The 26,551-nt window shown below is 38.0% G+C and overlaps 1 long non-coding RNA gene across 4 annotated transcripts in view; it reads right to left on the minus strand.

Moving 5' to 3' along the window:
• The window catches only part of LOC121313354, a 166,379-nt gene that overhangs the window by 15,379 nt on the left and 124,449 nt on the right, over nucleotides 1-26,551 (minus strand). For 3 of the 4 annotated variants that reach the window (XR_005949977.1, XR_005949976.1, XR_005949975.1), the window contains exon 5: nucleotides 15,819-15,939. This is a non-coding gene — a long non-coding RNA (uncharacterized LOC121313354). Of the gene's footprint in view, nucleotides 1-15,662; nucleotides 15,750-15,818; nucleotides 15,940-26,551 lie in introns of those variants that run through there. The other variant, XR_005949978.1, reaches the window with a different exon arrangement.

Below are 26,551 nucleotides of genomic sequence, written 5' to 3' on the forward strand. Positions count from 1 at the left end.
CAGACTGGTCTGGGGGCGGTTCTGTCCCAGGAGAGAGATGGTATAGAACACCCGATACTATACATCAGTCGGAAGTTACTGCCCAGAGAACAGAGGTATTCGGTAGTGGAGAAAGAATGCCTGGCAGTGAAATGGGCAGTGGAATCTTTAAAATACTATCTTCTGGGACGACCTTTTGTACTCATCACAGATCACGCTTCTTTAAAGTGGTTAGACACGATGAAGGATTCAAACGCTAGGATTACGCGGTGGTACCTGGCGCTCCAACCCTTCGCCTTTCAAATAAGGTATCGTGCGGGTAAGTTACATCAAAATGCTGATTTTTTTCCCAGGAGGGAGGGAAAAGGGAAGGGTTAGAGGTTTCCGAGTGTTCCTTCGGCTCCACTCTGAGGGGTGGGATATGTGATGAGTCAAAGGTATTTCGGTCTGTGATTCAGCCTCCCGACAGTAGATGGCATCAAACCAACTCGGGACTTCCCTTACCAAGATCTCATGACCATGGCAAAAGTCATCTTTTGAGGGGCAGCACCTTGGTGAGGGGCGGAAGTACAAGTATGTAAATTCCAGCCACTGGAGTCAAGTGAAGGATAAGGACACTTGTCAGTTGGGGATTGGTGTTCCACTGACTACAGAGGCGGGACATTACATACTAAAGGGAACGTACTATTATGTTCGGGGTGGGTCTGAAAGTAAAATAGGAGGAGTAACAGGTGGAGGGAGAGACTAGTTTGGTGCAGCGGGATTTAAAAAAAAAAAAAACACTAACATTTCTTTTGTCTTTTTGTTTATGTATGGTTTACCACGAAGACGATTAAAGACGAGTTATCACGATCGGTTTTGGATTTCACCCCTGCACTCCTTCCCTCACACCATTTTGTTTTCTTTTGTTATTTAATTATTTTGTTGTGTATAGATAATACAAATAAATTATTTTATTTCTGTACACATAAATTACTGTCTGGACATTCCATTTAATACACTCTCGCCTCACAAATGTATTAATATCCACCTATATAGTGAGTTTAATGTAAATGATAAGCATTAACTTGATTGTAACATTATGCAGTACCTAACATGGATTTAGTACTTATTTTGTTTAAATAATTTATGTTGTTCGCTTCTGTTAACAAGGGGGCAGTTGTAGATTTAGTAGTTATTTACATTACGATTAGCAAGTCACTTGTGATCTCTTTGGTTCACAGCTGCAACCAGTCTCCACAGCAACTTTTCAAAGATGTGCTGGGCTGTGCAGGATCTGCACAGATTTCTGCAGGTGAGTTGAGTGACTTCACGCAGAGTGCGCATCTCCGTGATTCTGTCTAGAACTGCAGATCTGTGCAGAACTGCGGAAATCTGCACTACAAGAATGCCACAACTGTACTACTTTAGGACAGAAGAAGCATGGTGTATTGAGCTGCTTGTGACTGATGTTGATTATACAATTTGTTGACTTCTTTCTCTGAAAATCACTCTTGCCAGCAGTGAAAATCGCTAGATTTGTTGCTAGTTGCATTGACAATGTGTTTGTCTCTAGGGGAACCCAAAAGTCGCTAGATCTAGCGAAAAAATCACTAAGTTAGCAACACTGACTTGCGCTGATAGTACGGTAGTTGTTCATGAAAAATAATTGTTTAGTAGGACTGAGGATACGAATTTGCAGTATTTACGAACACGTAAGTAACATTAGTACATAGAGCCCATGCCTTTTAAACCTGTCATTAGGAGAACCCTGCTATTTTGCTTCAAATGTTTTTGCTTTCACTGATGCAGAGGAAGAGTTTTTTTTTTCCTGCCACAACACTAAGTTCACTTCCTTTGTTACAGGTACAGGACCTCACATTAAATAAACTGGGGCCTATTATGTTAAACACAGGAAAAGTGAACTTACAGCAGGACAGGAAATCTAACACAGCAAATCGCCTAAATATGTGATGACAAGTGCTCAGTGTTCTGAGGGAATGGTTTGTTTTAACAATTTAAAATAGTGCATGTTTTGTTTCCCCAACATTATGAAGCTTTTTTTTTTTTTAAATCAATCAAATAAGTTGATGACAAGCTTTAGAGTAACAATTTCCCACAAACACCTAAATATCCACGCAAACAAGAAAACATAAAAAAAGTATCTGTGCTGAAATCCCACACACGAGAGTTCACCAAAATATATATTTTAACATTTGAGTGTGTTTCTTCAGCTTTTAAGCAAACCATTTTTAAGAACAGTAAAGTACTAAACAATGTTAACCAGCTGTTTGCTGTTGTTGCTACCTGATTATGTTCCTCCTCCACTCCTTGCATATTCGTGTTTGTTATTGTCATTCTGTAACAGGGATCTGCTAAGACAAAGATTTAAAGGCTTTACTGTGGGCTTTGGATTGGCTGCCTGCCAACAGAAATACAGGCTTCCAGACCATAAGCTTCTGCTTTTTTAAATTTCAGATCAGCATGATTAAAATACAATATAACAGTCGGAACAGGCAAAAACACAACACATCACAGACTGATCTTGTTTCCTGAAAGTCTTTTTTTTTAATGCTTAAAAAAGGGTTTCTGCACATGTAACAGAAAAAATAAATAAATAAAAACAAGTTGTGCAGAAAGGGCTGCAAGTGCATATAATAAAAATAGATTTGAAGACTAACAAGGGAACCAACAGCAAACATGTCAAATCTGCAAAAGGCAACTAGAAACCCTTACTTGTGGTCTGCTTTCTTTTGAATAATTCTACAATTTATCAAAAATCAGACAAACAGCATGACTCACATGCCTCAAACTAGAAACAACCACCACTTGTACTTACTGTAGCTAAACATTTAATACTGTAGCTAAAGATTATAACTGTCATTGTATTATAAAAAAAAAAATAATTCAAAATCACGTGATTAAATGCTTCTGTGGTTTTGTACATAAGTTCAGAAAGCATGTGCTCATTGGCAAAATTTTAATCTGACCTTTGCTTAAAAAAAATAGTGTTAATGAAGGAAGAGTTTAATGCAACCCCCTCCTTCTATTGTTTGGTTTGTTGTAATGTAAAGCTGCCAATCCAAAATGTCTTGGTAAGATGTAGCATAGGGGAGGGACCTGATCCCATTCTATTTCTATTATCTTTCAAGCAGCCAACAGAGGTTTCTGGGGGAAATAAATAACAGTGACTTGTATTATTTTGTAAATTCCAATAGAACAGAGACTACACTGTATAGATTGAAAACAGAAGAAAATGCTAACACTGTCAAAAGGGTTTAGGAATACCATGGACAGCCAGGGTTGCATTCATTTGCTGTGGCAAGTCTGCAAGGTGTTTAAATGGTTTGAGCTACATATCACCATCTATTAAGGATTACTTATTACTTCAGGGAAATCTGCAGAGAAGGCTGATCTCCACAATGGCCTATAGAGCCATTGCTTTTGATAATTTGTCTCATATATAAGTAATGTGTACCATAAGATATGCAAGCGACTGCTAAACAATCACCTATTATTAGCCCTCTATAAAAGAGAAATTAGTGCTCTTGTGCACCTTGACAGAAATTGACATGGAACAGGGATATGCAGCTTATGAATTACAGAACACACACCAAGGAGTCCCTCTGTATAATAAATCAGTCATATCAAAGACCTCCAACAGTTGGGTACATGTTTTTGCCCCAAGGTAACCGTAAAACTTAAATTAATTAGAAACGTATGTTACGCATTGTATGTACCTTTGATTTGCAAAGTTTCATCTTCATAAAAAGCACCTTGAGAATTAGATTGAACCTAAACGGTATGGTATAAATACGATGTTCCTTTTTGTCTAACAAAGCATCTTTCAGGTGAGACGTTGTTGTAAGTGACTCTGCAACCGATGCATAGTTCACACACCCTAATCGCGTGTCTTGTAAAGAGCTTTGTGACGGTGGTCCTTTATCGAAGGCTCTATATAAAAATAAAGATTATTATTATTTATTATTAACACAGCTCTAGTAGATACATTATAGGCACTGCGTGCAAATTTAATTATACTAGACACTCCACACTTTCAATTTTACATTTCTTATTTTGCAACAATTTAAGAGATGCCCACATTAGAAACAACCACGGTATAGGAATAAGGCCAAAAATGTAATAGATTTGTTTATTGACTTGCAATCCCTCTATTTCTAGTAGTATAAGTTTAACTAAGAAGTCCATTTACAATTAATTCAATATTATATATATATCTATATATATAGATATATATATATTATATATTATATCGTATTAAGGCAAAAGAAGGTGGAAATATAACGGTCAAATGAAGGTATATTATATCCGTTTTCTTCCACATATATATAGTGAAAGATTGCACCACTTTCAGAGTTCATTGCCCCTTTAAGACCAAGCAGACCCAGCACACGGAAATGGATTTTGAAGCGCTTTCGCGCTATTTTTAATACACACAAATGAATATAAACAAAACAAAAACAAACACCTAGCTCTCTTTTGGAAATCTAACTAAACATCACCGGGAACCTAACTAATACTCAGGACAGCTAAGCCGTTTACCTGACAAACACCAACAGGCTTCTCTCAACACTCTCTTCAATATGACTGGACACACACACAGTCGGGCTCTACACTCATCCTCTAGCAGTCTGCCTGCCTCTCTTAAATACCCTGCACCTGGCTCCAATTTACAATTAGCACCAGGTGCAAGGGATTACCTAAACAATACAAACAATTAACAATTACAAAAACCCTTAGCCCAATTCACCCACAGTGCATTTTCACATGGTTTTAGCAGGGAGGAATTTTAACCCCCTCCCTGCTATCTTACTATATATATATATATATATATATATATATATATATATATATATATATATATATATATATATACACACAAGTAATACAATAACAGAAGAGTAAAACAAGCCTGTCATTCTATTTATGAAACTGCAGTTATATACAAATTAGGGTTTTGTTTATTTAGGCCTACTCTTTGTAATTTAAATTTTAAAAAACAATGCTTCTAACACTGCCTGGCTGGCAGTGTAAATTATGTACAGTGGATGGTCTACTGTACCTCATAGTAATGCAGAGGGGCATAGGTGTGAAGGTAAGGCTGCCTACAGTATGTAAATCAAGTGAAAAACAGATTGCTTTTAAATAATGTGTGGTAACAGTGATTATATACAATATTAGACTGCAGTGTTATGGTTTTTAAAAATAAATTCTTCTGAAAACTCCCTTGGAATTGTGTGTTTAAAAAATCTGCCAGGAGGGGGAACATGTTACAAGCAACCTCTTAGACCCCATTCACACTTGGGATTTAAAACGTTCTAGGGCCACCTTTTCTCATATGTGAACGCTCCAAAAAAGAAAAACAGCCCAGGACCAGCCTAGATTTAAGCCGCTGTTTCAATGTTGCCCAGAGCCGGCCTTTACAAATATATAAACACAAAGCAGACTTAGGGCTGCCTTTTCATATCACATGACAAATTTGGTTACATCGCTCAGTTAAATAGAAAGGCGAATGCTCTGCTAGCCAAGATAGCAGTACATCAGTATTGAATGGTAATTATTTTGACATCATGCAACTTTAATTATATAAAAATTAAATGAAAAAAATATATAGATGAGCTGCAGTGCAGTCATAATTAAGCTTTATTTGTTACAATTTCTGTTATTTAGTAACTAAGTGATAACTATAAACTGCAGGATTGTGACTCTCAATAATGCTTAGTAATGCTGGCGACTTGGCATATTCAACCACCATTGTTTGTTTTGCATGCAGCAATATGGCTACAAAAGTGTGTGCCTTTACATCAAAATGCTGATCATTTATTTTAGCTGCTTGCTTTTACACACACATAAAATACTGTTCTCATCCACAAATATTAAGATCATTGATGCCCCATAACATTAAGTAAAAATATTCAATATACACCTGCTACAAATCAAGGAATACTGTATATCCCAGTAGTTCTTCCATTCTGAGTACAGGCTATTGTTCCATAACAAAAATAAATTAAAAAAAAAAAAAAAAGCAATTCGCCACATTTTAGACAAGCTTTCAGTCACACATGTGAATGTGCAAAGGCACCTTAAACCGTCAATGTGAACGAGGTTGCAGACCTAAATATTACAAGGATGCGTGAGGCCTGAGGAGCAGGGAGACCACAGTACACCATCATTATGGCAAACTAGGGTTAGTAAGAGCAGATGTGGTTTCAATAATGCAGGATAGACATACCAAAGCATGCTATCCTAGCAGTTGTATACTGTAACAGCACAGCTCAACTCCATTATATAACTAGTACAGAAACTAAAATCTTCTGTTTTGTCAATCAGATTGTAGGTACTTAAAGGAAGACAGACAATTACTTATAATTACAAAAACACATACAATAACTGAAGACAAATTAGTTTAATTATGTTCATGCTGTTGCCTGAATCATTAACCAGTATCCCAGCTTCGCAGCTGTAGCGTTGAAGGATCAGTTTCTGACAAAAAAACAAAAAACAAAAGGAGTAGTGTGCCACAAACCAAGAAAGGTCAGGAATGATGTCACTGTTCCCTCAAAAACACACTACAATGAACATTTCTAATCTCTCCCAAGAAATGCCAGCAGACTAAATATAGAAACTAAATGTAAACAAGTTTTTGTGGTGCACAGATTTTTTTGTTATGTGAAATGTCATTAAAGTAAAAACCATCTGAAGAGTAGCATAGTTACACTATCTCATAGAATACTTTAATACTGTCTATAAAGTGAGACAGGGCCATCTGGAGTTATGATGGTTTGCCAAGTTAATGCTCACAGCATAATAAAAATATCCAACGGTTTTCAACCTGACTGGACGGTCCAGTCATGAGATCCTGATAATCCACCAATAAAAGATGTGCTAAAAGTTGCTAGGTAGGGAGCAGTTTTCAAAGCTGCTAGGCAGACTTAACATTGTAACTAAGCGCACTGTCATTTTGCAGGTCATCACAGATCTACTGTAAGTTGCAAGTGGAACAACTGTCTGTTTGTGTGGTTTTTTTTTTTTTTTTTTTGCCAAACTAAATACATTACTGTGATACAACATAGATTGTTGGTTAAAACAACCCATAATTAATTAATTCATTATACTTTATTTACTGTATAGACCATAGAAACAACATTAAATTCTGCTCAACAGTAATTAAATAAAGCATTGTATTACATGTAATAGGCTTCCATATTAAATAATATGCATTCTATTTAAAACACAAAAAACAGACAGTAGGGATCTGAGGGAGTGATAAATGTTTTTTTTTTTTTGTTTGTTTGTTTTTTTTTTTTTTTGTGATATTAGCTAGATTTTATTAAATATACAGCAGACAGTATTTTACTGTATAGTCCTGGCTACTGTCTTAACAGGTGGCTGAACAACAAGCCATCATCCCCCCAAATGAAAATTCATCAGCAAGTGTGACCAGTATATGGTAAAACTTCCTTAAACCCCAGCAACAATACGTGAAAATGAAAAACAAAAACACTGAATTACTCATCCACTAACTGCACAAAGTCCTGTGGAAATTAGAGATAAGCAGGATTTTGTTTAGCCAGCAGACTAAAATAATAAGAGAGGGTTGATGAAATATCCTCAACCATCTGTTAAAACGATAAGAATACAGTCGGCGCATGCCTAATCGGGATCCTGATAATCGGGATTGCTGCTTAAATGGGATACAACAGTGACGGTGACGGTTATTCCCAGTGCTGTTTGTATCATTTAATTGGGACGTCACTTAGTTTAATTGGGATACAGTATTTTCAAATGATGAACGAAGATCGCTTTTCAGAGCAAAACAGGTTGTGTAGCACAGTGCAGTCCGTATGTCATTACGCTGTGACTTGAGTAAGCCACGTTACACTTTTGGAGGAGAATGATGTGTTTAACATTTAATCATAGTGTGATGTGATTTCATTATTTTTCTTTTCATTAACTAAGGTCATTCCAAGTGCCTCTTGTTTAATTGGAACAGCCGCATATTTGGGGTATTTTTCTTTCTTCCGAGGCGTCGCAATAAAGCAGCGCCAACTGTATGATGTTTCAAAGGTTTTTAAATTTAATGAGAATCTGCACCTAAACCCTACTAACGTTGTAATGTATTTAGGTAAGTCTATAGTTGTTTTTTAGATCTCACATCCAGCAAAACAACTAAGGACCCACACTGTTTGGGGGAGGGGGAAGACAGAACTTCCATTGACTGTTTCCACTTGTCATACAGCCGAATGTATAATATTCATTCAGTAGTTGACAACATAGTTGGCAATCTCGAGTTACATACTAAAACACCAAATCTGCAAACTGTTACCCTTCCCCTGAAAATCATTTCAAAGCAAATAGCAGCTTACTGTTCTGTCATCCTTCTATGACAATGCTATAACACAACAGTTCATTTTTAATTCTTCATAATAAAGCATATTGGTGGGTACGGGGGAACCAAGGTGCCCTTCTACACCCTTGCCATCTCTAGGTAGTCTGTACACTTGCTTTATACTGAAATATCCCTCAAGTTTACCAGAGCTGTACTTTAACTTGCATGATTGTCTATGGGAAAATATCATTATAATACATCCCATCAATTTTGCTATTACCAATGTAGCTCACCACAACATTTTAGTGAGGATTTTATGATGTGGTGAATGTTTGGATATTTATTGTTTGTTGATTTTTTTAAATATAAATAAATAAATAGCTGTACATGCCATGTTAACGTCTTTTAAAGAAAACATTTAAAACATTAAAATGACAAGCTTAAAAGCTAGCCCATACAGTAACATCGTCTTATGCTTTAGCTCCACTTCTATACAGCTGGGAGATAAGCAGCACAATGTGTCACAATATTTTAGGGCCTAAATCAATCAACCACAAAAGTACAAACTGCTCAACAAAATGGTCAATAAATTCATTCACAACTCCACCACAGATACCACAGAGTATTATTTATGTTCATAACAGTGTTATAGCAAACTATTTAGGTATCAGTGGATCACCTGACTTAAAGCAGATCTGGGACCTAAAGATTTTTATGTTGTTGGAAATTTGTTAATCTAATTAGCTCCCCTAATCAGCTTTCTCACAGTGAAATGGGACATTCAATGGTTTAGGCCTGACAAAACACAGCACAGGATGATCCTTCCTGGTACAAACTGTTCCAGTGCCAAGCGACAGATGTATCCATGGATACTCTTCAAAAACAGGCAGTGCTTTTTTATGTGAAAAATATTGGACTGAAATAAATAAATAAATCAGTCAATAATAAATGCATAAAGAAACAACATTGATCTGTCCCTGAAACTTTCCAATGTACCCTGCTTCAGCTGTGTTACTCCACACAACCTTTAAATGGAGTTATTTCTTTCTTAAATGCAATATTTTTTTTAAATGCAATTTGGTCACACTACAACTGTGTTGTTTATTTTAAATAGAATTTAAGCGCAACTCTATTACATGTATTGTTCCTTGACAAGGGCCATATTGGCATTCTGCTCTCATTATCTTTCATAATCTGAAACCTCATCCTCTGTACTTCTCAATACAGTGATGAGGAAATAAGCCATCCATGTACTGGACAAGACAGCAATGCTTGTGCTTGTGATCAACCATACTACGAAACCTTGCCTGCACCAAAGCAAACCTCGCTATTCAAAGATCATTTTATACTACAAGTTAAAATGTTAGGAGATTATCATAAATCTGGTTCTCTGAAATAGAAATGTAACATTACCTCATGGGTATTAATCCTTTGATACCATCTAATCTGAAATTTTTTTCCAAAGCTGCATGTAGTGCCAGTGATACAGTCGCGCTCCACCCTCGAGGGCAGAAAAGAGACTGTTGACACTCAAAACTTCATAATGTTCCCCTCAAGACTGCTGCAATAAGATGCAGCGACCTTCATGGTTAATGGTTACATATCTATTTCAGTGAACCGGGGTTATGATAATAACCTAATGTTCCCTTTCTAGTACAAAATGTAACCATTACCTCATGGGTAGACATACCAAAGCTGTCGCAAGGAATTTGCAGACCAACTGAAAGCTACAAGGCATGCCAAAGGCCACCTTGCACATTACCATAGGGAACCCAGTACAAGTAACAAAGCTAAAAACATTGAGGGGAAACTTTTATGCTGTAAGGGTTGAGCTTGAGGCCACCCTTAACATTCTTGTTCCAAACCCAGGGTTTTTTGGATCTATGACATTCAGCCGATAGAATCTCGTAAGTGTGGGGCGTAGCTCACACTGCTGCATCACAAATGTCTCTACCGTCTGTTTCATTTGGAATGCCGAGACGGTTTTTGTCAAAAAAGCAGGATTAGTGCAAAGTCTGACTTTCGCCCTGGCATCTGCAAAAATTAAGCAGGCTTTAGCAACCGAAAAGGCTTGCATCTCACTCAGTCGGGACAATGTCCTTCATAGGCAGCCAAAGCCGCCAAGCACTCTTTAAAAATTTCCCTGCCAGGAAATGAGCTCCTAGGGAATCGACTGAATCGACCTTAATATGACAAGCTGAAATGGCTGCCAAATAGACCTTTAAAAGTAGAGGGGATTTCCTCTCATCAAATAGGTCCTGTAAAAATTGCAGTATAACTCCGATGGGAAAGATTGTAGGGTCTAACCCCTTAGGCAGACACCACATTTGAGAAACACCCCACTTGTACCCATACTGGGAATGTATGGATTGCGCTCAGGCATTCTGAGTGTCAATGGCTCTATTAGACAGCCCCAGACGGTTCAATTGGCACCATTAAGGGGCCAGACTCAGAGCTGCATTTTGGCAGACTCTGCAGCTGATATCAGGAGCTGTATCAGTTGAAATCCAGTCTCCTGGGCAAATAAGGGACTACTAGCACAGCGGGAGCAGGACTAGTGGAGGAAAAGCATATAGCAGCTGCCTCGGCCACAAGATGAGGATGACCATGTTTTTACAGTGCACAGAGACAGTGCACATACAGCGCAGTACAATATGGTGGGCAATGCACAGTATACACAGTAAGGTACAAACGGTACAGTACGGTGCTAATAATATTATAATGTCCAATGAAAATGCAACAGAGAAAACAATTTCTTTTCACACAGAACAGTAATCCATCAATTACCAATATTTTAATATATTTTTTATAATAAAAAAACCAAACATTTAATTTTATGCTTCAAACAAAGCTAGCAACTTACGAGAGAGCACCAGCACCAATACTACAATCAGACATAAAACTACGTGTCACTTATTTGTTCATAGATCTCGATCTCTCTCTCTCTCTCTCTGTCTCTCTCTCTCTCTCTCTGTGAGGTTGTTCTTTTTTTTGTTTTGTTTTGTTTTGTTTTTTTTTTAAGTTAAAGGTCATTTTATAGTATACATTTTTACCATTGTATTCCTTAAATCAGAGCAAATTTTTTTTTTTTTTTTCTTAATTCATTTTAAATTCAACGCTCTTCAATCACCAAATGCAAACAGATGTTACCAACCTAGTGAACCCTGAAGACATGGGCCTATCCTGGACTCATTGGAGTGACAGACCAGCAAGAGTTGCTGAAGTACAATGAGGTGAGCTACACTGTATGTCCAGGATCATTACTCACCAACCCGCAGGAGCATAAAGGTCAGTGAGGAGCTCTCAGCAAAGATCGACAACGAGCACAGATTCAAACCAGTACAAAAGTCACCAAAGAAGAAGACATCTTTGAAAAGCATCATAAAACCTGTGATTATCCATTAACAAATGTGGTCATTCAATTTGTCCAGTGCCTTCTTAAATCACCCTGTATATACAGTATATTATCATTTAAAATACATTTATTTTGGTGCTGTCTTTATTTTATTTAGTTGCAAAGGGGGTCTGTGTTTCCTATCTGTACTATTATTAAACTTGAGATGTCTCAGCACATCAAAACGTCATAACGGTATTTCTGGTCAATAGAAGAAAGAATCTGCACACTGCGGTCTACTGTACAGTACAACAGGAAAGTGTGCCCATCCTCCCAGTGTTCCTCTTAAAGAGGTTATTCGCTCTCATCTTTGCAGCCCTCTCTAATTGAACATGACAGTTCCATAAAGGAACAAGGTGCCTGAATATATGTGCTGTGGTCACAGATGATACTTTTAAAAGTTCAAAAAGCACCTCAAGCACCCTTTACCACAGCAGACCTCTAAAAAATATGAACACAATCAAAAGCCAGCAGAGTGATAAATTGGGTTCCATACTTCACTGATCATTTTATGCTTACATCCCAGTCTGTCCTCTGAAACCGGCTGTGACTAGCCCTCATTACAACATAAGCAGGACAGGAAAATGAAGGCAGAGGTTGAAACCAGATGGGTTTTTTTCTTTTAATTTTATTTATTTATTTATTTATTTGGGGGGGGGGTTGTTTTGTTTGTTTATTAGTTTTTTCGCCTCAGAAAATTGAAACGTACTGGTTTACATGAAGCTGTATTAAATATGCCTTTTTCAGATGCATTTAGAATGATAAAACTACAAGCCTAAGAGCAGCCCAGCTAGGGTTGCCACCTTTTCCACAGACCAAATCCAGACATATTCCTCAGTCAGCCTATATCTATCAAAACTGTAGTAAACTGTGATACAGTTTAACACAATACCACCAGATCTCAGTAAAAATACAATAATCAGTATACTCAGTATTGTACTCTTGTTATTTCTAGAAATTGAACTTGCAAGCCAGAAAAGTAGTAGCTATACCATGGTAGGTTAGAGGCTAATCTTACCTGAGATAAGTAGCTGTGGTGATGAGTAACGCTGTGGTAAATCAATGCAATTTCTGAAGTGATGATCAGGTCTACCAGTTTTTTTTTTTTTTTTTTTTTATCACAAACAATTTTTCAAGAATATCACTGGATTTCTGAGCCTGAAAAGCCTGCTTGAAACGGTCAGAATTATTTTACAGCCGTTATGTTGTGGAAAATTTCACTCCCACACCCCCAACATAATAAATACTAACAAGTAATTGGAAAGGATATACTAACTACAGTAACATACATACACATGGTTCACTAACATAACACAGTGGAATGATCACAGTATCATCTAGGAATTGTAAGACAGTATTGCCACGTGTGAAAACTTTAACAATAAAGCCGAAAAGAAAACGCATTCAATTTAAAACTGGTTAATAGGCTAGCAAGCGCTGGCAAAATCAGTCCAGTTTTACATGGTGCAGGACTCATTTATTTTGACATATTGTTTAGGGGCTTGGCGATACCTCTACGGTGGATGTCTTAATAGAATCTAGAACGTGTCGACAATAACAATCCAAAGCAAATTTGCACCACAGTAGCAGGAGCAGTTTACACTGCCTCAGAGTTTCTGATTGCATCATAAATTCCAGATTTTCTAAATCCACTGATGGAAATGTCTGGTCTGCTTTGATTTTTTTCAAGCAAATTGGCTTCATCCCACTGCCACTCTCATATTCACTATGACATCCAACACATTCTTTCCCTTGCCCAGCGCTTCTTTAACCTGTGCTGCTTACCAGTCTGTCAAAAGGCGGGATCGCTCATTGTATGCCAGACTCTGATTGGTGGGAGTATTTTTGGTGATCCAATCAAAACTGCCAATAAATCCAAAATACATTCCACGCTGAAATTTTCCATTATACGGTATGTCAAAGAAAATATTAAAGGAAGGTTGGTGTTTCTTATGCATTTCACTTAAAACCAGACATTAGGGCGTCCAGGCTTGTTAATTCATGCCACCTGGACACATATGCCAATTCCTGGACTGGAAACCCTAAGCCCAGCAGGAATAAGTAGCAAATATCTAGCCAGCCAGCTTGAGGAAAAAAAAAAAAAAAAAAAAGAATGTATCATTACAATAACAGCCGAAGTCAAATCCACAAGAACACTAGGGTATAATATGTGTGTCAATGCTGTCACATCAAATGCATTAGACAAGGCTTATTTTGCAGATCAGGAAGCTAAATCAAGTCTGGCAGTGAACTGCAATAAAAAGAAAAAGTCTGGCACTGCCCAGACATACTGTCTGATCATGAGTAGGAATACTGATAGGGTTAGGTTAATACCTTTATATTAACTCAGACTTATTCTGTGTTCAGCCTGAGAAGAAACATGTTAACTCCACTGCAGATGGAAGGTTTATTATTACAAGAGACCACTGTTCTCTGCACAAGTGCATGACTAACGTGCACTCGGTCACTCTAGCATGACAGACAGTCACATTAGGACAAGCCTGCTAGCTAATGTCAATCATTAGAATACTAATATTTTAAACTATCTTCCATGTCTATTTTTATACCCATACATTTTCTATTTTTCCATTTATCTAGCAATTTCCAAGCCATACAGTAGTGCAGAGACCTGCAACATATCTCTATGGCATAGAAGCATACACCAGTTTATCAGTAATGTATAGTTTATATTTAGTAACTTCAAGGTTAAAAGAAAATGTGGATAACCAACACAAGCTTTTGATTATTAAGAAAAGTATTATTAGTTAAGAAAGCTTCTGGAATCAAATTTGGTTAAGGCAACATCAATAAACATCTAGTTTTTCGTAATAGCATTTAAATGTTGCGACTGAACTGACCCAAGTTATGTAAAGCAATAGTCATCACAATAATCTCAGAATGATAACTGGTTATAAAATGGTATTAGGTACCTGCTAACACAGTCAAAAGGTAGACATTAGGTTCTTTGTAAGCCGAACACACAGTATCACTTTCTGACCCCTAGTCTCTCCTATTTTGCTTGCTGAGATAGCACTTGTCAACTATGACAGATGAGGAAGCACATGGAGTAATTGATTAAAACAGTGTAAAGGAGGCTACCAAAGACAAGCCATAAAAGAATTGAAGACCTCTATGTAAAACTAAAGCCCCTTTCACACTAGCATCTTCTACCCGGGTCTGAACCTACCCAGGTCAGGACCCAGTGTCACGTGGGTCGGCTGTGCGATTTCACACTGCTTTTGATAAAGCAGGGTTGACCTGGGAGACAGTCTCAATGCCCCAGCTTGTTACAAACACTTCCATCCAAGCGTCTCTGGATTGAACCGTCAGCCTAAATGCTGATTAGAGCTATTGTTTCTTCATCCCTGCTGCAATCTGGCTCATGGTGTGTCTCAAGCAACAAAAATATGGCTAAACAGAATAAAAAGAAATGTTCCTTGTGGAAGTGAAATCTTCACCAGGTGTGGCTGTTTGTTATTTCCTGGGCTGATAAACGGCTGTCATGAATTTTCTCTTGCTCAACCCAGGCCAAAGCGTGTTGACCCACATCCTGTACGACCCAGGAACGTGGTTTCACACTATGTGGGACTGTGACCTGGGTAGGGACCGGGTATGAGTGCCAGTGTGAAAGGGGCCTTAGATGCAGCTTTTATGAATGGTTGCTATGTTTTCATTCAAACAGAACAAAAATGCACTGTGTTTTGGCATGTTGGGTTCAATGAAACAAACAGAAAAGTGAGTAGTAGCTTTAAAATTAACACTGCCCTTATTACTGTCCAAAATTGACAATAGTGTACTTTCACAGAATAGGTGAAAAATAAAACGGCAAATGGAAACAGTCTCGTCAAAAGTCACTGCTTTTGTTGTTTAATTTAAATATAAAAAATAAAATTAATGAAGTAATAATTGAGGGGGGGGGGGGGGGGGGGGGGCATGGGGTGCTTTTAGAAAAAGTTAGAAATTCATAGACGAAACCCCTGAGGGTTTCTGATCATTTCTCAAAGTAATAACAGTAGCAGGAACATCGGCAGCAGCAGCACACCACATCTGGAAAAGAAAAATAAATTGAATTCAGGTGCTGTTGAATATTTTATGAGCATTTTTAAAGAAGCTTACCCTGTATTGATGGAAATGATTTCTATCAGTGGGTTTTTCCTAATCTTCGGCAAATCCAATCGAGCTCCCCCCAACCGTTTTCCATTATCCTTTTTCTGACCCAGTAGTCTTACAGAGTGACCTTCAAATAAATCATATAAATACCAGTCAGAACAACTCACCAAAATGCACTGAGACCAACTAACACAGGAATGCGAAAATGCCTCAAGTCTTTCGGAAATTACAGACAAAAAAAGATACTTTGTTGCTTGGACAAAAGATAAAATTCCCTTTCCAGGTAATCAAAAGCTGCTTCTTATTGGGCCAAGATGGAAATACCAAGAGATCCCACCACCCCCATGCACACATGTATAGCATGTACTATTTCAAACAATTCAAAACGCAACAGCGTGGGGGAGCAATACTTCCTAAGATATATGCTGTTCTTTATAGGAAAATCTTTTTGTGCTTCACAAAAGCAGGACAGGTTTCATGTACTTCCTACAAACTATAGATAAGTCAATCTTATTTATCCTGTCCTCACATTAGGCAGTTAGCAGTGTATATGTTTATGATTTATGATTATTCTTTTCTATTGTTTTCCAGGACCATCTTGTTTATGAGGCCTCAATCTCAATTGGTAAATCTCCTATTCACTTTGACAACTTTGGTTCAATAAATAAACAAATACATACAATTAAAAGCTGACACAGCATTTTCTCATTCCCTACACAGTTACTGTACAACTAACTTTCTTCATAAATGTATAAAGTTCAGCACATGCTCAGGGAATTTAAGTTTGATCTACTGGGTTTCGCATTTGACTATTGTATTACAAAATCACAGTGAAATATAAAGAAATTCCAAGCACTTTTAGTATACATGGAACAATAGCATTCCTTCCAACCAGTCTCTAGGAAACAAAGACTGCCTTTTATTTGCCATTACTGTACACTGTAATCAGTCCTTATGTTTTGCACCTTTATGGTATATGTCTTTTGGAAGACTGATTGTTTACAGAAGCAAAGTACAGTATATGCAGTTACCATACTGATGTAACAAAACTTACAAAGGATAGCGTATATATAGTATCTGAAAAGGTAAATGTTTAAATTTCATATACCGTGTAACAGGGCTGGAAGCCCTGTGCAGGAGAAGGGGACGGATTGAGCCCTGCTCCTACACAGTGTATTTGTTTTGTAATATTATTTTTAACAACAATTGTTGTTAAAATATATATAATATATATATATATATATAGATGATATATATATATTATATATTATATAATATCTATATATATATATTATCATATTTCGGTACGTATAACATTTACTTTAGCCATGCATTTGTTATGTAATTGTTGATGTATGTTTGGCTTTGTATCTGTGTTGCAGCGTGGATGGGAAGTACTATCCACATTAAAAAAATAAATAAAACATGCAGAATGTGACCGAGGGATTATCAGATAATTGATAGCTAGTTATTCCCTCCGTCACTAATATAAAAGCCTGCAGTTGTCCTTGCTCTGGGTGGGTGTTCGGAAGTGGAGAATGAGAGAGCGAGAGGAGAGACTAAAGTGAAACTAAAAACTAAAACATAGGCTCAGTGAAAGCTATCTGCCCAGCCTGCCCTATGGATTTAGTGTACAAGATTTGTCTTGGTTTAAATATTTATTTTGCTCTGTGAGCACTGTTTCTTGTTAAAACTTCTTATTTTATTTTTGTGTTTGAATAAATGTCGCCGCAACTCCTTTTGACCTGCAGTACTGGTGTCTTTGTTTTTGTTTCTGGCCTGACGTCACCACAACGCCAGCCTGTCACACACTCGTACAAAGATTTATTTATTTATTGTTTTAATTTTTAAAAAAAATAAAAATTTAAGCTAGATGAGTAAAAAGACATGAAGCAGAAATATAAAATGAATTAGGGTTAGAAGCTGAAAGAGAAAGATGGGTGTTGATAAATTGTTGTACTTTAATTATATCTTCTATCTATAAATAATAATAACCTGCAGTGTAAGTTTCAATTTAAAGGACAGCAAACACTTTGCAGACTTAATAAATCTCTAATAATTCATTATTAATATTGTAAACCTAAAAAAAAAAAAAAAAAAAGAATATCGTCTACATTGTTTTCCCAAAGCTTCTCTATATATAGGGATGTCTGGAATCATTGTGAAACATTATTTTATCTATCAAAAGCAAAAAAAAAAAAAAAAAGCAATGATTCATTTTGAGAATCTCTGTGTTACATTTTGGGATACATATTTAAATGTACTGTTTATTCTAGCTGACCTCAATAGTTATTTTAAACATGAAATCTGTAGCTGATAACACAAGGCATAACCCCCCCCATGAACCCCCCCCCCCCCCCCCCCCAAAAAAAAAAAAAAAATAAAAACAAAATGTGAAGCATTTTCATGGATAATGGGCCATTTATACAATGTCACCTTACTTTGAGGTGATAACATTCTGAAGACACAATGCCAAAAGTCATACCAATCCAGAGAGATTCTCATAAGTAATATTCCTCTTTAATAAAATAACTGTGCAAGATGAATCTGATAACAAGAAGGCCAATGCCTTTTATTGTGTCAAAAGTTCACTTCACAAACCATTTCACCCAATTTCTATACTCGCATCACAAAAGAATTGAATTATATCCTGCTGCTTTATGCCTTCAGAAATATGTGCCATGAACTAATAACATTTTCTAAATAATTGATTCAGGCTATCTACATGCAAATAATTGGGTAAAATCTCTGGTTGAAGGTATAACAAGTAATTTTCCAATTCATTGGTTCAGGGAAGTCATAGATCTAAAACCATTGTCTTTTTTTTTTTTTTTTTTTTTTTTTTTTTTTTAAACAAACAGAAACTTGATTACCACAGCAACAAAGACTGAGCCTTCAGAAGTCCAACTAAATTTCCATAAATGTTTCATTTTGCAGGTGTAACTTAGATTGCAAGAACAACGTAGCATTGTACACACTGGTGCAGAAGCAGTCAGTGTTCTGCACACGAGACTCACAGACCTGACAGCTTTTCACAAAGTTCCATTCTCATTTTAACTAAGAATTAAGTCATTTTTCTCCGATCTTATTGGTAGTAGGCTAGAATTTTCTGCAGAATTTTATTTAAGATTATTTTTAAGATATCTTTAAAATGAAATAGAGATATCTCAAATTGATTTCCAAATATTTTTAAATAATGATGTTTTGCTAGCATGACATGCCAAACTGTCATTTCAAGATACAGTCTCCACCACTTAGAACAGGCGTGTTTGTGTTAACGTGATTCAGCCACAGTAAGCAACACAATAACTTGACATTCAAAATGTCCCCCAATCAGCGTACAGTAATCAAAACAAACAAGCATGTATGTGGTTTAAAATCTTTATTAAGACACTCATTACACTAATAAAAAAATATGTAATAAAGCCTATGAATGTAATAAAAAGTATAGTAATCTGTCGTGTATCCGACTGCAATGGGACCAAAGCAAGGGCAGATAAATGAATTATTATTATTCTTATTTGATTATTTAGCAGGTGCCTTTATCCAAGGAGACTTATAGAGACTAGAATGTGTGAGCTGCAGTGTCGCTTACAACAACTCAGCTGAAAAAACAAAGCACATGGAGGTTAAGTGACTTGCTCAGGGTCAAACAGTGAGTGAGACAGGATTTGAACCAGGGACCCCATAGTTACAAGCCCTTTTCTTTAACCACTGAACCACATAGCCTCCTACTTTAAAGCCTGTTCTAAATACAGTTACTGTACTAAATTATTGTTTTATGATTCAGCTTTCATTAGGGAGCTCCGTTAATTCCCTTGTTTAGAAAAATACAGGGTACTTCCACAAATTTGATTTTGTCCCCAAATTCATATCTTGGATCAAACTTCTATATTCGTGTAGCACAAACTCTAAATACTTTACACTCCACCTCGGTACTAGATAGGCTTGCCCTCTTTCTCCACTCCTTTTTGCTATTGCCATTGAGCCACTGTTTATCTCTCTGCAGGATAGTGGCGAAATTCTGGGAGTCATTCGAGGCAGGTTAGAGCAAAAAGTCTCCTTATACACGGATGACCTTTTACTATATATTTGTATATAGTAAAAGAGAACATTGCATTGCTTGCTGACTGACAGAGTTCCAAGCTTGCTTTAGCAAGCGCACAGCATCTAAAAGAGACATTTTATTTACACTGAATTTTCGCGATGATGCTCATCGTGTTTCTCTTTCCAGCCATGCTTGCTTGCTGTTATAGTCAGTGATGTTTTTTCAAACTGTAAATAAAAGTACAGGGCTTAAATATGCAAGGTACAGTACAGAGGTATTCGTTCAGTCACGAGGTGCAAACAGCTGATTGATCGCTCTGTCAAGCTTTTTTATTAGAGTAAAGTACTTTCTTTTGTATTGAAATCTATGTGAATGGCACATGACGAGATCCAAACAGCTGAGTTTGCCCGAAATATATGGTGTGCTTAACACACTATAAACAATGCCTTTTGTTACCAAAATCAATGGGAATGGCAAACGCTAATTGTCCGATATAAACGGTTGCCTAAAATGACCCTGCAAGGGGTAAGTGGTGGTGACATGTGGCACCATGTGTACAAAAATGAGTAACCTCCATTCATCAACAATCTTTTTGCCTGAGTGCAGGGTGACTATATGCATACCTTGTAATTATATATATATAGTACCTTGAAAGAGTATTCAGCCCCCATCCCTTTTTTCACATGTAAGAGTCTCAGATTCAGAATTTGAAATAATTAAATTAGGATTTTTTCCCTCTGATCTACAAAGCCTTGAGCACCATGTCAAATCAAAAGAAAAATTCCAAAAGCTTTCAACAATTTACTAAAAATGAAAAATGGAAATAATCAGATTAAAAAAGTGTTCATACCCTTTGTAATTGCAAGCCTAAATTTGCTCAGGTGCAATACATTACCTCAACAAGTCACACAATTTGTTGATAGACTCCACCTGTGTAAGAAATTAGTGGATCACCTGCTTTAAAGAGCATTCTAAGCAAGTCAGGGATATGATTATAGAGAATCACAAATCTGAGGAAGGGTACAAAACCATTTCAAAGGCATTGAACATCCCTCGGAGCTCAGTGCAGTCCATCGTACAGAAGTGGGAAAAATACGAAACTACCACCACACTGCCTAGATCAGGCCGCCCCTCTAAACTTAGTTGCCAGACAAGAAGGGCACTTCTAAGGGAAGCTACTGTAAGGCCACCTGTGACTCTGAATGAGTTACAAAAGTCAGTGGCTGCGATGGACAATGATGTTCATGTATCAACAATCTCCAAGGCATTCCACAAAAAGGGCCTTTATGGGAGAGTGGCAAGGAAAAAGCCTTAGTTGAAAAAAAAAACCTATCCTTGTCCGCAAAGAGTTTGCAAAACGTCACCTACAAGATACTGCAGTTATGTGGCAGAAAGTCTTGTGGTTTGATGAGACTAAAGTAGAACTTTTTGGCCTGAATGCTAAGCATGTGTGGCACAAATCAAACACTGCACACCAGCTAGGTAACACCATCCCCATTGTAAAGTATGGCGGTAGTAGTATCATGTTATGGGGATGCTTTTCAGCAGCAGGGACTGGCAATATTGTCAGGATTGATGGGAGAATGAATGGCACACAATATAGAGAAATCCTGGATAAAAACCTGCGCCCCACTGCCCAAAAACTCAAACTGTGGAAAAAGTTTGTCTTTCAGCAGGACAATGATCCAAAGCACACTGCCGGAGCAACACTGGAGTGGCTTAAAATGAAGAAAATAGATGTCCTTGAGTGGCCCAGTCAGAGTCACGACTTTAATCCCATCGAAAATCTGTGGCAAGACCTCAAAATTGCTGTCCATCACCATTCCCCAGCTTGAGCAATTTTGCAAGGAGGAATGGACAAATATTGTTCCATCACGGTGTGCAAAGTTAATAGAGACTTATCTGAAAAGACTACTAGCCTTAATATCTGCCAGAGGTGGTTAAACCAAGGATTGACCCAGGGATTGGTTCTGGGGTTGACCTCAGAGTTACACTTTATACTTCAAATGATATTCTGTCACACCACATTCTAATATATTACCCAGCTTGAGCAATTTTGCAAGGAGGAATGGGCAAATATTGCTCCATCACGGTGTGCAAAGTTAATAGAGACTTATCTGAAAAGACTACTAGCTGTAATAGCTGCCAGAGGTGGTTCAACCAAGTATTGACCCAGGGGGATGAATACTTAAATATATATGACATTTCAGTTTTTTAATTTTTATATATTTTATTGTTTACTATTTTCTTTCTTTTTGGGGGGGACTCTGTGAAGAAGAATGTGTGACTCGCAAATAAAAATTTCCAATCTAATGCATCAAAATCCCAGGCTGTGAGACTCTTAAATGTGAAAAAAGACTGATGGGGGCTGAATACTTTGTGTCCAGTCGTATTGAAGAGAGTGCTGAGAGAAGCCCGTTTTGGTGTTTGTCAGGTAAACGGCTTAGCCGTACTGTGGTTTAGTCAGAGCTCCAAGAGGGAGCTAGGCATTTGTTTTATCTGTGTTTATTAAAAAGTGCACGTCAGCGGTAACAGCAATTCAATTTCTTGCTGAGGGCCGTCAGCGCTAAGCACTCCTCTCTTGTCCTGGTGGAGCAATACTCTCTTCGGGAAATGGTGTTTGTCAGGTAAAAGGCTTAGCCGTCCTGTGGGTTAGTGGCGTCTAGGTTCCTCCCTCCGATCCGTTCAACAAACAACAGTAAGACACCAAATAATTTTTACACTCGCGGGTCGCGGATGGTTTCGGAAGGCTTTCTGTGTCCTGGGTCTGTTTTTAAAGGGGCAACGAACGTGAAAAGTGAAAGGATCTTTTACATATGGTACCAGAAGTGTGTGTGGGCGCCCCTATGACCCAGTAAAATGGAAACCCTAGAGGATTTGGTCGCTTTGATGAAGAGAAACACTGCTGCTCAGATTGAGCAGAATAAGAGATGGAGATTGGAACTTGGATTGCCAGAGCCAGAGCCGACGGAGCTGGATCTGCTGCTCCAAAAATGGGAGCAGGCAAGACAAGCCCAGCCGCCACTCCCAGAGCCCAGAGAAGAGGAGCCGCCGCTCCCAGAGCCCAGAGAGGAGGAGCCACCGCTCCCAGAGCCCAGAGAAGAGGAGCCGCCGCTCCCAGAGCCCAGATAGCCGCCGCTCCCAGAGCCCAGAGAGGGAGAAGCGATGAACAAAGAGGAGGAGGTGAGGTGCCCACCTCCATCACCCCAGCGAACCAGTCCGGCACTGCCAGTTGCGGTCCCTTGCCCCTTGCTCCTGGACACCCTGCCGGTCTTCCTAGACCTTCCTGCGCTGGACCTGGAGCCCAGGAGTCTGCAACATTGGCCACAGCTTTTCCCCTGGTTCCCTGCTCCGCTCTTCCCGAGCACCCAGACGTCGCTGGGCTGCTGCCAGACGTCGCTGTTGCTCCCCCTGTTCGCTGCTTCGCTCCCCCTGGGTGATCGGACATCGCTGCGCCGGTCCCCAGTGGAAGATCTCTGTCCACTGCTGCATCCTCCTGTTCCCCGGTCGTCACTTCGGTCGGCCCTGTCATCCCGGTGGGGTCCCTTGTCGCCGGTTCAGGGTCCCTTCCCGGAAGTGCCGGAAGGTTCGACCCACCCTCAAGTCCGCCCGTGGAAGAGGGCGGAAATTGACATTTCGGGACTTGAGTGTGGGTGGTTGTGTTTTAGGGGAGGGGGTGGCCTTCGTATGGCCGATCAGTGTTTCACACTTGAGGGGGAGGATGTGTAAGGTACCAGGGAGGGGGTTAAAATCCTTCCCTGCTAAAAACCTTGTGAGAATGCACATTTGGGTGTTATGGGGTTTAATTGTAATTGTTTTAATGATTTTTAATCCTCGGCACCTGATCGTAATTATAAATTAGAGACAGGTGCAGGGTATTTAAAAGAGGCAGCCAGACTGATCGGGGCTGCTGAGTGAAGAGCCCGACTGCGTGTGTGTCCAGTCGTATTGAAGAGAGTGCTGAGAGAAGCCCGTTTTGGTGTTTGTCAGGTAAACGGCTTAGCCGTCCTGTGGTTTAGTCAGAGCTCCAAGAGGGAGCTAGGTGTTTGTTTTGTTTAATTTCTTTGATTTGTGTTTATTAAAAGTGCGCGTCAGCGCTAAAGCAATTCCGTTTCTGTGTCCTGGGTCTACTCGAAAGGGGCAACGAACGTGAAAAGTGAAAGGATCTTTTACATATAATATATATATATATATATTAGTTACACACACACCCATATATATATATTATAATATATATTATATATATATATATATATATATATATATAATATATAGTATAGATCTCAGGTCTTGTCCAGAGTTTTACAAATAATAAAGAAAAAGGTTTAAACAAAAAACACAAAACAGGACACGGCACTTGTGGCCAAGATAAAAAGGTAAACAAAACGGACAACACTAAACAAGACAGTGGACGAACAGATAAACAAGTACCGTGCTGGCACTTCCAGCACACTGTAGGAATTGCTCTCAAAACCCTAAAAAACTCCTTCTCTCTCCCGTTCTCCACTCACGAACACTTATGCTGCTATTATCCAAGTGCCAGATAAAAAAGTAACAAAACGGACAACACTAACAAGACAGTGGACGAACAGACAAACAAGTACTGGGTTGGCACTTCCAGCACGTTGTAGCAATTGTTCTCAAACCCAAAAATATTCCTTCTCTCTCCCGTTCTCCACTCCGAACACAAAAACTCACTTGAGTACTATTCAGATTCTCGTAAATTCAATACGGCCGTATCTATATCCAAAGCCTTTCGAGTGGAGTCATTGCGATGTAACGATACTGAGCTCTCGAGAGAGAGAGATGCTCTCTCTCTCTCTCTCTCTCTCTCTCTCTCTCTCTCTATCTATATATCTATATATATATATATATATATATATATATATATATATATATATATATATATATATATATATCCTATGGAATTAACAGATAGGCTTAATTCCATTAATTGTCCATGGGCAGAGAAGCTATGGCTCAGTGTATGACAGTACTGGGTTTATCGTACCACTTAAATCAGAGCTCTATGGATAAAGTGCATTCTGGTATTAGAATTCATCCTGCTGATCTTGAAAGGGTTTAGATTGTGATTGGTGAAGAATGTGCATTAGTTTGATTTTTACATGCAAGTATGACTACTGTATATTTTGCTGAGACAAACTAGTCTAAACCCTTTTACTTGAGTCTCATTTGCCCACACAGCTGGGTAGATACACCTTTGGATGAGCATTTACTTCTATCTTTAATGGGATAACAGTTTAACAAAATACACAGCTATTCCACTTGGGGAACCAGAACAGGAACGGGTGTCTTCACATTAGACAGTAAACAGTGAGAGTCCCAGCAATACATATATTTCTTCTGTATAATCATGTGCAAAACACTGACCTGGCCATATAGCCACTAAAATAATAACACCTGTCAACTTGAAGCATTGTCATGATTCAGATTGTCATGTGACAACAGCTACACCAGTAAATAAGTCTCTTTCAGTTTATTGGATGTCATATCACAGATTTTTTAATCTTAACAATTATACACATTTTTCCTCTCAAATACAGGATTTTGCATGCTAAAAAAATCGATTGTTTGAATGAGATGAAAACATGTTGTAACCACTTGCACATGTAACTCCAGGGCAAGTTGTTATATAGCATTCTAAATACAAATAAACTATATACTTTCAAGAGCATATACAGTAAGCTTCAATCTGCATGGTTAGAACATGGACTTGCATTCTTAAAATTAACCTTTAGGGGACATAGCTTTTTAAATCAAGTCTTTTTCCAAAGTCATAAAATACACTAGTCCAAAAAAAAAAACAATTACAGGATCCAGAGGACACCATTTATAGTAGATGTGCAAAGTGTCCTCAATGTCCAATCCTGTCTCAATTTCCCTGAAAGAAAGCCTCAAGGTCAGAGTTGATACATACACTAACAAAAACCTCTGGTGGTCATTAATCTTATTTTTACCTGTCACACTTCCTAGTCATCAATGTCTGATGCGATTTTCCCCCAGCAACTATGGTTTCCCATTTTCATCCTGTTTTTGTAAGCTTTAACTCTTTCTCTGTCACATTAAATGTAGTGTATATATAATATATTTGCTTGAAAATGTATTAAAACGTAGAAGTTGATTCAAAATAACTAAAATTGTGTCCTGTAGCAAATACATTCTCTCTTCTTCTAAACATACCAGATGCCCATGTTTAAATGCTTGGGACTTAAGATTTAAAATGTGTCCTCAATTTGAGTTTTGACCAAGTTGATTTAAATACTGGGGCATATGGACAATTTGTTGATGGTATGAAAATACACCAAAAACTAGGATCACTGTGTGGAATACGAATTCTCTGTCTTTTACAGCAATTGATTAGTGTCCACAACCTCTTGAGATTAGCAATTTGTGATGGTGGTCCACTATGGAAGGCGCTATATAAAATAAAGATTGATTGAGATTGGTTGAAAGTGCATGCTCTCTTGATGCACCACACTACTACATTTCTTCAATGTCTTGTTGAATATGTAAAGACATCAAACACCTTTTCAACTAGTGGGCCTGATCTGATACCCTGGCACTTGGCAGATATAAGTGACAGTTATAAAAATAAAGGCAAACACAAAACCTCAACATGATCGTATTTAATAACAATTATCATACATAGCATATTTTCATTCCCCTAAAT

Source organism: Polyodon spathula, chromosome 3 (genome assembly GCF_017654505.1).
Source record: "Polyodon spathula isolate WHYD16114869_AA chromosome 3, ASM1765450v1, whole genome shotgun sequence".
NCBI classification, from domain to species: domain Eukaryota; kingdom Metazoa; phylum Chordata; class Actinopteri; order Acipenseriformes; family Polyodontidae; genus Polyodon; species Polyodon spathula.